Source organism: Capricornis sumatraensis, chromosome 7 (assembly GCF_032405125.1).
Source record: "Capricornis sumatraensis isolate serow.1 chromosome 7, serow.2, whole genome shotgun sequence".
Taxonomy (NCBI): Eukaryota; Metazoa; Chordata; class Mammalia; order Artiodactyla; family Bovidae; genus Capricornis; species Capricornis sumatraensis.
This window is the reverse complement of record NC_091075.1, coordinates 84,446,614-84,459,865: the sequence shown is the minus strand read 5'-3', so window position 1 is coordinate 84,459,865 and position 13,252 is coordinate 84,446,614. Positions and strand designations below refer to the sequence as shown.

The following is a 13,252-nucleotide window of genomic DNA, read 5'->3' as shown; positions in this document are numbered from 1 at the left end:
TCCAATTTTTAGTTTTTTCACCTGCTGTTTCCTTGACTAAAAATGTCTACTCTCAACTAGGTTTTTTAAAAATATTACTTTCTATTTTCTGTCTTGGCACACGGTTTTCAGGTAGTACCTTCTGCATAGACTGCCTCTTGCAGTTTACGTCCCTCTAGCCCTGCACTTTATGTTTGAAACTTTGAAAAACTTCACATGTCATTTTGGCCTAAGAAACTTGAAGAATTCCAGTTCCTCAGCAAAACTATCTTTCTTTCAATCTGTATGATTTCCAGACACTCGTTCATTAAATTTCCCTTTTCAGTCCTTTCCAACTGCTAAGAACTCATATTACATTCTAAGAGTAGTCCCATTTTGAGCTCCACATTTTCAGCATGGAGTTAAAGAGGGATAAATAACACTTTCCTCCATAATTACATTCATCAGTAGACACTACCCTCAACAGATATAAACTAAACTATGAAAAAAAAAAATAGAATGAAAACAAAAATAGTCATAAAATCCCCTCCAACCCAAAATATATAATTTCCTCTCCTAACCATTCATTTCTTTTTCCAGAAAGCAAATTTTCTTCTTTTCCTTTTAAAAAATTTTTAAACTCTTCCATGTTTGTTTCTAGCAGGTGCCAATGGTTACCTGCCACATGCAAACCTGGCTGTACATGTAGCCAACAAACAGTAGCTGGCCATCAGCAGACCAAGCCAGAGAGATACATTGGGAAGGCTCTCTTTTGCTGCTGGTACCAATAATGTCTTGCTTCAGTTCATCTACCGTGATTTTGCCTCCAAGTCCCAGATCTTAATGCTAGGGCCCGTGGCAGCACAAATCCAGTAGTGGTTGGTACTGAAGCACAGGGCACTGATGATGTCCTCACCATCTAGTGTATAAAGGTGCTTGCCTTCATTCAGATCTCACAACATGGCCTGTCCATCCTTGCCTCCAGAAGTGCAGAAGGATCCATCTGGAGAGATGGTCACAATGTTCAGGTAGCCTGTGTGGGCAATGTGGTTGGGCTTCAGGTTACAGTTTGCAAAGTTCCATACCTTGACCAGTTTGTCCCAGCCCCAGGAAAGAATGATGGGATTGCTGTTGTTGGGCAAGAAACTGACACAAGACACTCACTCTGATCGACTCTCATTCTGGAAAGTATATTTGATGTCCAACCAATCCATTCTGAAGGACATCAGCCCTGGGATTTCTTTGGAAGGAATGATGCTGAAGCTGAAACTCCAGTACTTTGGCCACCTCATACAAAGAGTTGCAAAAGACTCTGAAGCTGGCAGGGATTGGGGGAAGGAGGAAAAGGGGATGACAGAGGATGAGATGACTGGATGGCATCACTGACTCGATGGACGTGAGTCTGAGTGAAATGTGGGAGTTGGTGATAGACAGGGAGGCCTGGCCTGCTGTGATTCATTGGGTCACAAAGAGTCGGACACAACTGAGCAACTGAACTGAACTGAAAGTACTCCATAGTTTGATGGTTTTGTATCAGGAGCCAGAGGCAATTTGCCATTTGTCAGAAAAGGCCACACTCAGCACATCCTTGGTGTGGTGCATGTTGGTGCCCATTGTGAGATCCCAGAGGTAAAGAGTTTCATCCCCAGAGCCTGAGAGGGCAAACTGGCCATCTGAGAAGATTACCACTAAGAAAATGAGAGTGACCCCAAAAAGCATACTGTAGGAAAACATAATTCATCTCATCTCTGGTCAGCTTCCACATAACAATGATGTTGTCCCCAGAGGCAGAGAGTATCATGTCTGGAAACTGGGGAGTAATAAGGAATCTGGGTCATCCAATCATTGTAGCCCTTGAGGGTGCCATGCACATCATCTGTTCAGTCCTGGCAATGGAGGGTATGGATGTTGTGACAGAGACAAGAATGAAGCTGGATAGCTCAGAGACACACGCATACCTGCTCCCACCATGGCATGGCCAAACCACTCATTTTTATGTCATGTATTAGTCAAGGTTCTCCAGAAAAATAGAACCAATGGAATATATTAATATACATATGAGGAGATATTGTAAGGTACTGGCTCACCTATTGTGGAGGATGAAAAGTCCCACCATGTTCCATCTGCAAGCTGGGGATCTCAGAAGAGCCAAAGGTAAAATTTGAAGGCCTGAAAGCTAGAAAGCTCATAGTGTGGATTCCAGTCTTGATCTAAAAGCCACAGATTCAGGATCTCTGAGGACAGTAGAAGATCCTTCTTCTAGCTCAATATGACAACAATGGAGTGTGTCAACTTTCTTTGACTTTTTGTTCTATCTGGGCCCTAAATGAATTGGATATGACCTCCTCAAGAAAATGATGGAATACTAGACATAGAAAGAAGGTTACCAGAGACAAAATACTATATATCATCCTGAAGTTACATCATTAGAATGGATGCTTAGTTAAGGAAAAAAGGTAAAGTACAACATTATCACTCTCTTAAACATAAACACACACACACACACACACAACAACAACAACAACAATATTTAAAGCAAAAACTTTAAACAAAGAAAGAAAGGAGCAGTAGAAGGAGATGCTAATAAAGTGCAGTTGGATTGTTTATGAAGGTGATATTTCTCAGGTACAGAGAACTTGTAACACTTCTCAAGTGTGACTGACATTCTGAAATTGTTGACCATGTTAAAAAGCAAACAAAACCAAAAAGTACATGTACTTGGCACTTTCTTATCGTGACTCTTCCTGCACTTATTCTGTTTCTACTATTATAATCTTCTTTAAGGTGGGAACAACTAGGCAAAGTCTGTTGGTAAATTAATAAAACCAGTATGCATTAGCAACCCAAGAAAACACTGTGAGAAAATTTATTATACATTTCTTTAGTGAGGCTCACAAGACTGAGATATTGTTTTCTCACTTTTTTAAATGCTATTTAGTCATGTGGCTTATGGAGAATTATGAGAGATCTAAATAGGCTTTTTGCATGCTTAAATCTAGTCATCTAGTCATATTGAATAATGATCATTATGTTTCTAGTGCATGAATAAGGTTCAAAGCTGCAGGAAGAACATTTAAAAAAATACATCTTTCTGAAAAAGATTCATTACTTCACCTTCCAATCCTCCAGTTGCATTAAAGCATAGAATTCCTTTCTTTTTTGCATTGATGCTGGGGGAGTAGCTACTTTTAACTGCAAAATTTCTTGGCTATATCATGACCTATGAGATTTAACTGAATTAAAGTCATGCACCTCTCATTTACCATGAAATTTATGGATCATGAGTGTCAAGGACAAATAGCTAATGCCTAAATAATGATTGAGGCTTCCCAAGTGGCTCAGTGGTAAAGAATCTGCCTGCTGATTCAGGAGATAAAGGTTTCATCCCTGGGGGAGGAAGATCCCTTGAAGAAGGAAATGGCAACCCATTCCAGCATTCTTTCCTGGGAAAACTCATGGGCAGAGAAATCTGGAAGGCTATAGTCCAGTTCAGTTCAGTTCATTTCAGTCACTTAATCATGTCTGACTCTTTGTGCCCCCATGACTACAGTACTCCAGGCCTCCCAGTTGGTCAACAACCCCTGGAGTTCACTTAAACTCATGTCCATTGAGTCAGTGATGGCATTAAACCATCTCATCATTTGTAGTACCCTTCTCCTTCTGCCTTCAGTCTTTCCCAGCATCAAGGTCTTTTCAAATCAGTCAGTTCTTCACATTAGGTGGCCAAAGTACTGGAGTTTTAGCTTCAGCATAAGTCTTTCCAATGAATATTCAGGAATGATTTCCTTTAGGATGGACTGGTTGGATCTTCTTGCTGTCCAAGGGACTCCTAAGAGTCTTCTCCAACAGCACAGTTCAAAAGAATGAATTCTTTAGTGCTCAGCGTTCTTGAGAATCCAACTCTCACATCCATACTTGACTGCTGGAAAAACCATAGCTTTGACTGTTGCTGCTGCTGCTAACTTGTTTCAGTCGTGTCCGACTCTGTGCAACCCCATAGACGGCAGCCCACCAGGCTCCCTCGTCCCTGGGATTCTCCAGGCAAGAACACTGGAGTGGGCTGCCATTTCCTTCTCCAATGCATGAAAGTGCAAAGTGAAAGTGAAATCGCTCAGTCGCGACCCCATGGACTATAGCCCACCAGGCTCCTCCGTCCGTGGGATTTTCCAGGCAAGAGTACTGGAGTGGGGTGCCATTGTCTTAGATGACCCTTAAGATGACTAGATGGTAGAGTACTGTCTGCTTTTTAATATGCTAGGTTGCTCTTTTCTTCCAAAGAGTAAGCATCTTTTAATTTCATGGCTGCAATCACCATCTGCAGTGATTTTGGAGCCCCCCCAAAAACAAAGTCTGACACTGTTTCCACTGTTTGCCCATCTATTTGCCATGAAGTGATGGGACCAGACGCCATGATCTTAGTTTTCTGAATGTTAAGTTTTAAGCCAACTTTTTCACTCTCCTCTTTCACTTTCATCAAGAGGCTCTTTAGTTCTTCTTCACTTTCTGCCTTAAGGGTGGTGTCATCTGCATATCTGAGGTTATTAATATGTTTTCTGGCAGTCTTGATTCCAGCTTGTGCTTCTTCCAGCCCAGCATTTCTCATGATGTACTCTGCATATAAGTTAAATGAGCAGGGTGACAGTATACAGCCTTGATACACTCCTTTTCCTATTTGGAACCAGTCTGTTGTTCCATGTCCAGTTCTAACTATTGCTTCCTGACCTGAATACAGATTTCTCAGGAGGCAGGTCAGGTGGTCCGGTATTCCCATTTCCTTCAGAAGTTTCCAGACATTGTTGTGATCCACACAGTCAAAGGCTTTGGAGTAGTCAATAAAGCAGCAGTAGATGTTTTTCAGGAACTCTCTTACTTTTTCGATGATCCAGTGAATGTTGGCAATTTGATCTCTGGTTCCTTTGGCTTTTCTAAATTCAGCTTGAATATCTGGAACTTCATGGTGCATATGCTGTTGAAGCCTGGCTTGGAGAATTTTGAGCATCAGTTTCCTAGAGTGTGAGATGAGTGCAATTGTTTGGTAGTTAAAGCATTCTTTGGCATTGCCTTTCTTTGGGATTGGAAAGAAAACTGACCTTTTCCAGTCCTGTGGACACTGCTGAGTTTTCCAAATTTGCTGGCATATTGAGTGTACACTTTCATAGCATCATCTTTCAGGATTTGAAATAGCTCCACTGGCATTCCATCACCTCTACTATCTTTGATCATAGTGATGCTTCCTAAGACCCACTTGACTTTGAGTTCTAGGATGTCTGGCTCTAGGTGAGTGATCACATCATCGTGATTATCTGTATCATCGAGATCTTTCTTGAGCAGTTCTTCTGTGTATTCTTGCCACCTCTTCTTAATATCTCCTGTTTCTATTAGGTCCATATCATTTCTGTCCTTTATTGAGTCCATCTTTGCATGAAATGTTCCCTTGGTATCTCTAATTTTCTTGAAGAGATCTCTAGACTTTTCCATTCTACTGTTTTCCTCTGTTTCTTTGCACTAATCTCTGAGGAACCTTTTGTTATCTCTCCTCACCATTCTTTGGAACTCTGCATTCAAATGGGTATATCTCCTTTTTTCCTTTGCCCTTTACTTCTCTTATTTTCTAAGCTATTTGTAAGGCCTCCTCAGACTACCATTTTGCCTTTTTTTTTTTTAATATCTTTTTCATGGAGATATTCTTGATTCCTGTCTCCTGTACAATGTCAGGAACCTTCGTCCATAGTTCATTTGCCTCTCTATCAGATCTAATCCCTTCAATCTACTTGTCATTTTCACCCTATAATTATAAGGGATTTGATTTAGGTCATACATGAATGGTCTAGTGGTGTTCCCTAGTTTCTTTTTTTTTTTTTTTTTTGGCATTAGACTTTATTTTTTTTGTTTGTTTGTTTATTTGTTTATTTATTTATTAAAATCTTTAATTCTTACATGTGTTCCCAAACATGAACCCCCCTCCCAACTAGTTTCTTCAATTTATGTCTGAATTTGGCAATAAGGAATTCACTGTCTGAGCCACCGTCAGCTCCCAGTCTTGTTTTTGAGATTGTATAGATCTTCTGCATCTTTGGCTGCAAAGAATATGATCCATCTGATTTCAGTATTGACCATGTGGTGATGTCCATGTGCAGAGTCTTCTCTTGTATTTTTGGAAGAAGATGTTTGCTATGACCAGTGTGTTTTCTTGGAAAAACTCTATTAGCCTTTGCCTTGCTTCACTCTGTACTCCAAGGCCAAATTTGCCTGTTACTCCAGGTGTTTATTAACTTCCTACTTTTTTATTCCAGCCCACTATAATGAAAATGACATCTTTTTTGGGTGTTAGTTCTAGAAACTCTTGTAAGTCTTCATAGAATCATTCAACTTCTGCTTCTTCAGCATTACTGGTTGGGGCATAGTCTTGGATCACTGTGATATTGAATGGTTTGCCTTGGAAATGAGCAGAGATCATTCTGTCCTTTTTGAGATTGCATCCAAGCACTCCTTTTGGACTCTTTTGTTCACTATGATGGCTACTCCATTTCTTCTAAGTGATTATTTCCCACAGGAGTAGATATAGTGATCATCTGAGTTAAATTCCCCCATTCCAGTCCATTTTAGTTCACTGATTCCTAAAGTGCTGATATTCACTCTTGCCATCTCCTATTTGACCATTTCCTGGGGCCAAATTATGGTGGAGGTAATGAAGATAATGGTGACCTCCCTCAAAGTTCCCATGCATGTACTACTACACTCAGTGCCCTCAACCCTGCAGCAGGCCACTGCCGACCCACACCTCCACTGGAAACTCCTGGACACTTATAGGCAAGTCTGGGTCAGTCTCTTGTGGGGACACTGCTCCTTTCTCCTGGGTCCTGTTTGTGCCCATCACATCTGTTTTCCCAGTACTGTGTAAGTTCAGGCAGCTCTATGGTGGTGTTAATGGTGACCTCCTCCAAGAAGGCTTATACCACACCCAAGTCTGCTGCACCCACAGCCTCTGCCCCTGCAGTAGTCCACGGCTGACCCATACCTCCACAGGAGACACTCAAACACAGTTCTGTCTCAATCTGTGGGGTCTCTGGGTCCTGGGGTACAGTGCATAGGGTCACAAAAGAGTTGGGCACAACTTAATGACTAAACACCACCACCACTAAGTAATGCCTATTTTTTAAAGAGGAACTAAAATACATACTCGTATACATATAAACAAACACATATGTGTACATGCACACAGATTCCCATGGCAAGGTATCAGAGAGTTTTCTTAGAGGACAGAAAACAGAAAAATCTCAGCCTAATATTAGATTTTTGGAATTTTCACAATTATTTGAAATATGCATAATGACATTATCATTATTCATTTTCACTTTATCGATTTAATTTGGGAATTATTTTGTTTTGTTTAAAATATTTAACTATTCACTGTAATGAAGAACAACTTCCAGTTGGAAAGAAATTGTAATAAATCAGAAATGATAGACATCTATAGCCAAAAGTAACTGCAGACTCTCTGAGAGGCCTGCAAATGTATTAATATCTGAAGGAACAACAGAAGAGACTACAATAAGTCATTTGTTACTTCAGAGTAAAATTACCTAAATTCCTGGTATATTTTGTATATTTCACTGGCTTCCACTGCTATTAATAGTCTTTTTATTTCCCCCATTAAATGAAGTCATATAAAAAATTTGTATAGATATACATATATATATAATTTTCATACAGATGTATATAAAGTTTATAAATTTTTTACTGATAATAGTAACTAAGGCAAAAGTCTGTTTGAAAAACAGCACGTGTAGAATCTTTGATTGATTTATTTGATTTTGGTCTTGTTTAGATTTTCCCCTATTTTGAGGCACTTAAACTTTAGTGGGTATATTACAAAGGTGTAAGGATATATGGGAATTTTTCTTTATGTTTTACACTAATAAATACTGAAATGAAAATTAAATGTGTTTCTGTTTTCAGAAAGAAATATAGCATGAACGTAAAACTGAGAGGTGAACAGTTATGAACAAAATTTATCATGGGCCCAATAAAACCTATGATACTCATGTGCATTATTATGTCAAATTGCCTATAACAAAACCAGTTTTTTTTGTTCTGTTTCTCAGCAAAACTGACATTAAATTCTTGCTTTAAGGTAGCAACTTTTCAAACCTACAGCCCCATTTAATAATAATGTTTTTGCTTAATGTACTATAGTTTGGTATGGGGGTGGGTTCTTTAATAAATTACTTGCATAATCCTGTAAATAAATATCCAGTGTTTCAGAACTAATGGTAATAGGCTATTTAGCAAGAAAATATTCATTGGACATGACTCTACACTTTTCATGGTCTCCAAAACTAATTCATTACCAATGAGTGCAGAATTTTCATCACAAAGAGTCAAAAGAATGTATCATTATTTCTGAAACAGGGAAAAAGTACGCATCATGGGTACTTGAGAAATACTTTTCAGTGAGACACAGTTGTTTTGGATAAGCATATCAATTCAGTTCAGGTCAGTTCAGTCATTCAGTCGTGTCCGACTCTTTGCAACCCCATGAATTGCAGCACGCCAGGCCCCCCTGTCCATCACAAACTCCCGGAGTTTACCCAAACTCATGTCCATTGAGTCGATGATGCCATCCAAACATCTTATCCTCTGTTGTCCCCTTCTCCTCCTTCCTTCAATCTTTCCCACCATCAGGGTCTTTTCATGAGTCAGCTCTTCACATCAAGTGGCCAAAGTACTGGAGTTTCAGCTTCAACATCAGTCCTTCCAATGAACACCCAGGACTGGTCTCCTTTAGGATGGGCTGGTTGGATCTCCTTGCAGTCCAAGAGACTCAAGAGTCTTCTCCAACACCACAGTTCTAAAGCATCAATTCTTCTGAACTCAGCTTTCTTTATAGTCCAATTCTCACATCCATACATGACTACTGGAAAAACCATAGTCTTGGCTAGATGGACCTTTGTTGACAAAGTAACCTCTCTATTTTTTAATATGCTGTCTAAGTTGGCCATGACTTTCCTTCCAAGGAGTAAGCATATAGTCTTCCCATATTTTGAAACATAAGAATATTTTACATACTTTTACTTTGGAATGTATTGCAAATAATTAGTTTCATGGGTTATTTTTTTTCTACATTATATTCTGATTCAACTTAAAATAACTTGATTAGTATTCTGTTTCTACACTACATTGATATATTTGACATCCTGATAATATGCTATAAAGAAATATTAATATGTATATTCAGTTATTTTTTACCACAAATTGCAAAGTTCATTTTAATATTACCTATCTTTTGGTTTCACCTAATAAGAAAAATTAGTTCTTTAATAATTGAGAAGTGTAAAGTAAAAATGTTAGTTTTTAAAAAGGAAAAAATGTTCTCCTGAGGAAATTTGGAAGGTCTGGAAAAATACTAGAGTATAATTTAGTCTCTTTTTATTATGTCTCCCAAGAGCTTAGATACTTTGCAGTTTTCACCCAAAAAAGTTTACATCCAAAGCAATAACCCTCATCAACTTTTCATCTGCATTCCAGTTTGTACATTTGTAAAGTTAAAAACAAGTCTAAAGCAAATAACCTAAGATTTTTGGTACTATTATCAACTAAGGAATAATTGGTGTAAGAAATTTTTAAGGGAAGATTTGTGCCAGTTTAGTAAAAGGGAGAAAAATAGGAAAAGGTGATGCAACTGGGGTTAAGCCTGAGGAAAATGTACTGGTGGAGGACCCCTGCCCAGGTCAAGAATTGCAACCCAGGCACCAGAACAGAAAGATTTCAGCTCTTCTCCTTGTTATGTCCCCAGCTTGTTATGAGAACCTAGGTAAGATATATGATTTGCCTCAAATTCTTCATCTGTAAAAGTGATAACTGATCAGATTCACAGAATTTTAACTACTGCCCATGATTTGACTTCCCTAGAAATGACTCTAGGAATACACAAGGCATATTAATATTTTGCACAAAATAGGTAAATATTTTCTATTCACCAGGCTACTAACTTAAAGTATTGTGGATAGAGCATTTAATCCACTTACATTTAAAGTTATTACCATGGAGGTTCCAGAATTCTAAGCTGAAGGATGAAGTTAGGCACAATGATTGCTAGTAAATTTATCTTTGTTGACACTTCTCTACCTGTTCTTTCTTCCTTTGCTATTTCCTAACAATTCCTTTCTCCCTTATTGATCTCAAGTTGCCCTATTCTTTTATCTGCCATAAGAAATAAATTTAAGTGTTGTCTGTTGTGATCTCTCCATTTTCATTTCTAATTTTATTGATTTGATTTTTCTCTCTTTGTTTCTTGATGAGTCTGGCTAATGGTTTGTCAATTTTATTTATCCTTTGAAAGAACCAGCTTTTGGCTTTGTTGATTTTTGCTATGGTCTCTTTTTTGTTTCTTTTGCATTTATTTCTGCCCTAATTTTTAAGATTTCTTTCCTTCTACTAACTCTGGGGTTCTCCAATTCTTCCTTTTCTATACAAAGGATCATAAGAGACTACTATCAGCAGTTGTATGCCAATAAAATGGACAACTTGGAAGAAATGGACAAATTCTTAGAAAAGTACAATTTTCCAAAACTGAACCAGGAACAAATAGAAAATCTTAACAGACCCATCACAAGCACGGAAATTGAAACTGTAATGAGAAATCTTCCAGCAAACAAAAGCCCAGGTCCAGACGGTTTCACAGCTGAATTCTATCAAAAATTTCGAGAAGAGCTAACACCTATCTTACTCAAACCCTTCCAGAAAATTGCAGAGGAAGGTAAACTTCCAAACTCATACTATGAGGCCACCATCACCCTAATACCAAAACCTGACAAAGATGTCACAAAAAAAGAAAACTACAGGCCAATATCACTGATGAACATAGATGCAAAAATCCTCAACAAAATTCTAGCAATCAGAATCCAACAACACATTTAAAAGATCATACACCATGACCAAGTGGGCTTTATCCCAGGGATGCAAGGATTCTTCAATATCTGCAAATCAATCAATGTAATTCACCACATTAACAAATTGAAAAATAAAAACCATATGATTATCTCAATAGATGCAGAGAAGGCCTTTGACAAAATTCAACATCCGTTTATGATAAAAACTCTCCAGAAAGCAGGAATAGAAGGAACATATCTCAACATAATAAAAGCTATATATGACAAACCCACAGCAAACATTATCCTCAATGGTGAAAAATTGAAAGCATTTCCCCTAAAGTCAGGAACAAGACAAGGGTGCCCACTTTCACCACTACTATTCAACATAGTTCTGGAAGTTTTGGCCACAGCAATCAGAGCAGAAAAAGAAATAAAAGGAATCCAAATTGGAAAAGAAGAAGTAAAACTTTCACTGTTTGCAGATGACATGATCCTCTACATAGAAAACCCTAAAGACTCCACCAGAAAATTACTAGAGCTAATCAATGAATATAGTAAAGTTGCAGGATATAAAATCAACACGCAGAAATCCCTTGCATTCCTATACACTAATAATGAGAAAGTAGAAAAAGAAATTAAGGAAACAATTCCATTCACCATTGCAACAAAAAGAATAAAATACTTAGGAATATATCTACCTAAAGAAACTAAAGACCTATATATAGAAAACTATAAAACACTGATGAAAGAAATCAAAGAGGACACTAATAGATGGAGAAATATACCATGTTCATGGATCAGAAGACTCAATATAGTGAAAATGAGTATACTACCCAAAGCAATCTACAGATTCAATGCAATCCCTATCAAGCTACCAGCGGTATTTTTCACAGAGCTAGAACAAATAATTTCAAGATTTGTATGGAAATACAAAAAACCTCGAATTGCCAAAGCAATCTTGAGAAAGAAGAATGGAACTGGAGGAATCAACTTGCCTGACTTCAGGCTCTACTGCAAAGCCACAGTCATCAAAACAGTATGGTACTGGCACAAAGACAGATGTAGATCAATGGAACAAAATAGAAAGCCCAGAGATAAATCCACACATATATGGACACCTTATCTTTGACAAAGGAGGCAAGAATATACAATGGAGTAAAGACAATCTCTTTAACAAGTGGTGCTGGGAAAACTGGTTAACCACTTGTAAAAGAATGAAAATAGATCACTTTCTAACACGGCACACAAAAATAAACTCAAAATGGATTAAAGATCTAAATGTAAGACCAGAAACTATAAAACTCCTAGAGGAGAATATAGGCAAAACACTCTCCGACATAAATCACAGCAGGATCCTCTATGATCCACCTCCCAGAATTCTGGAAATAAAAGCAAAAATAAACAAATGGGACCTAATTAAAATTAAAAGCTTCTGCACAACAAAGGAAACTATAAGCAAGGTGAAAAGACAGCCTTCTGAATGGGAGAAAATAATAGCAAATGAAGCAACTGACAAACAACTAATCTCAAAAATATACAAGCAACTTATGCAGCTCAATTCCAGAAAAATAAATGACCCAATCAAAAAATGGGCCAAAGAACTAAATAGACATTTCTCCAAAGAAGACATATGGATGGCTAACAAACATATGAAAAGATGCTCAACATCACTCATTATTATAGAAATGCAAATCAAAACCACAATGAGGTACCACTTCACACCAGTCAGAATGGCTGTGATCCAAAAATCTGCAAGCAATAAATGCTGGAGAGGGTTTGGAGAAAAGGGAACCCTCCTACACTGTTGGTGGGAATGCAAACTAGTACAGCCACTCTGGAGAACAGTGTGGAGATTCCTTAAAAAATTGCAAATAGAACTACCTTATGACCCAGCAATCCCACTGCTGGGCATACACACCGAGGAAACCAGAATTGAAAGAGACACATGTACCCCAATGTTCATCGCAGCACTGTTTATAACAGCCAGGACATGGAAACAACCTAGATGTCCATCAGCAGATGAATGGATAAGAAAGCAGTGGTACATATACACAATGGAGTATTACTCAGCCGTTAAAAAGAATTCATTTGAATCAGTTCTGATGAGATGGATGAAACTGGAGCCGATTATACAGAGTGAAGTAAGCCAGAAAGAAAAACACCAATACAGTATACTAACACATATATATGGAATTTAGAAAGATGGCAATGATGACCCTGTATGCAAGACAGCAAAAAAGACACAGATGTGTATAACAGACTTTTGGACTCAGAGTGAGAGGGAGAGGGTGGGATGCTTTGGGAGAATGGCATTCTAACATGTATACTATCATGTAAGAATCGAATCGCCAGTCAATGTCTGACGCAGGATACAGCATGCTTGGGGCTGGTGCATGAGGATGACCCAGAGAGATGTTATG

The 13,252-nt window shown here is 38.2% G+C and overlaps 1 pseudogene; it reads right to left on the bottom strand.

The window, feature by feature from the left end:
* Positions 1-615: 615 nt before the first annotated feature.
* LOC138081832 (small ribosomal subunit protein RACK1-like) lies at positions 616-5,346 on the bottom strand (annotated as a pseudogene).
* Positions 5,347-13,252: the final 7,906 nt, after the last annotated feature.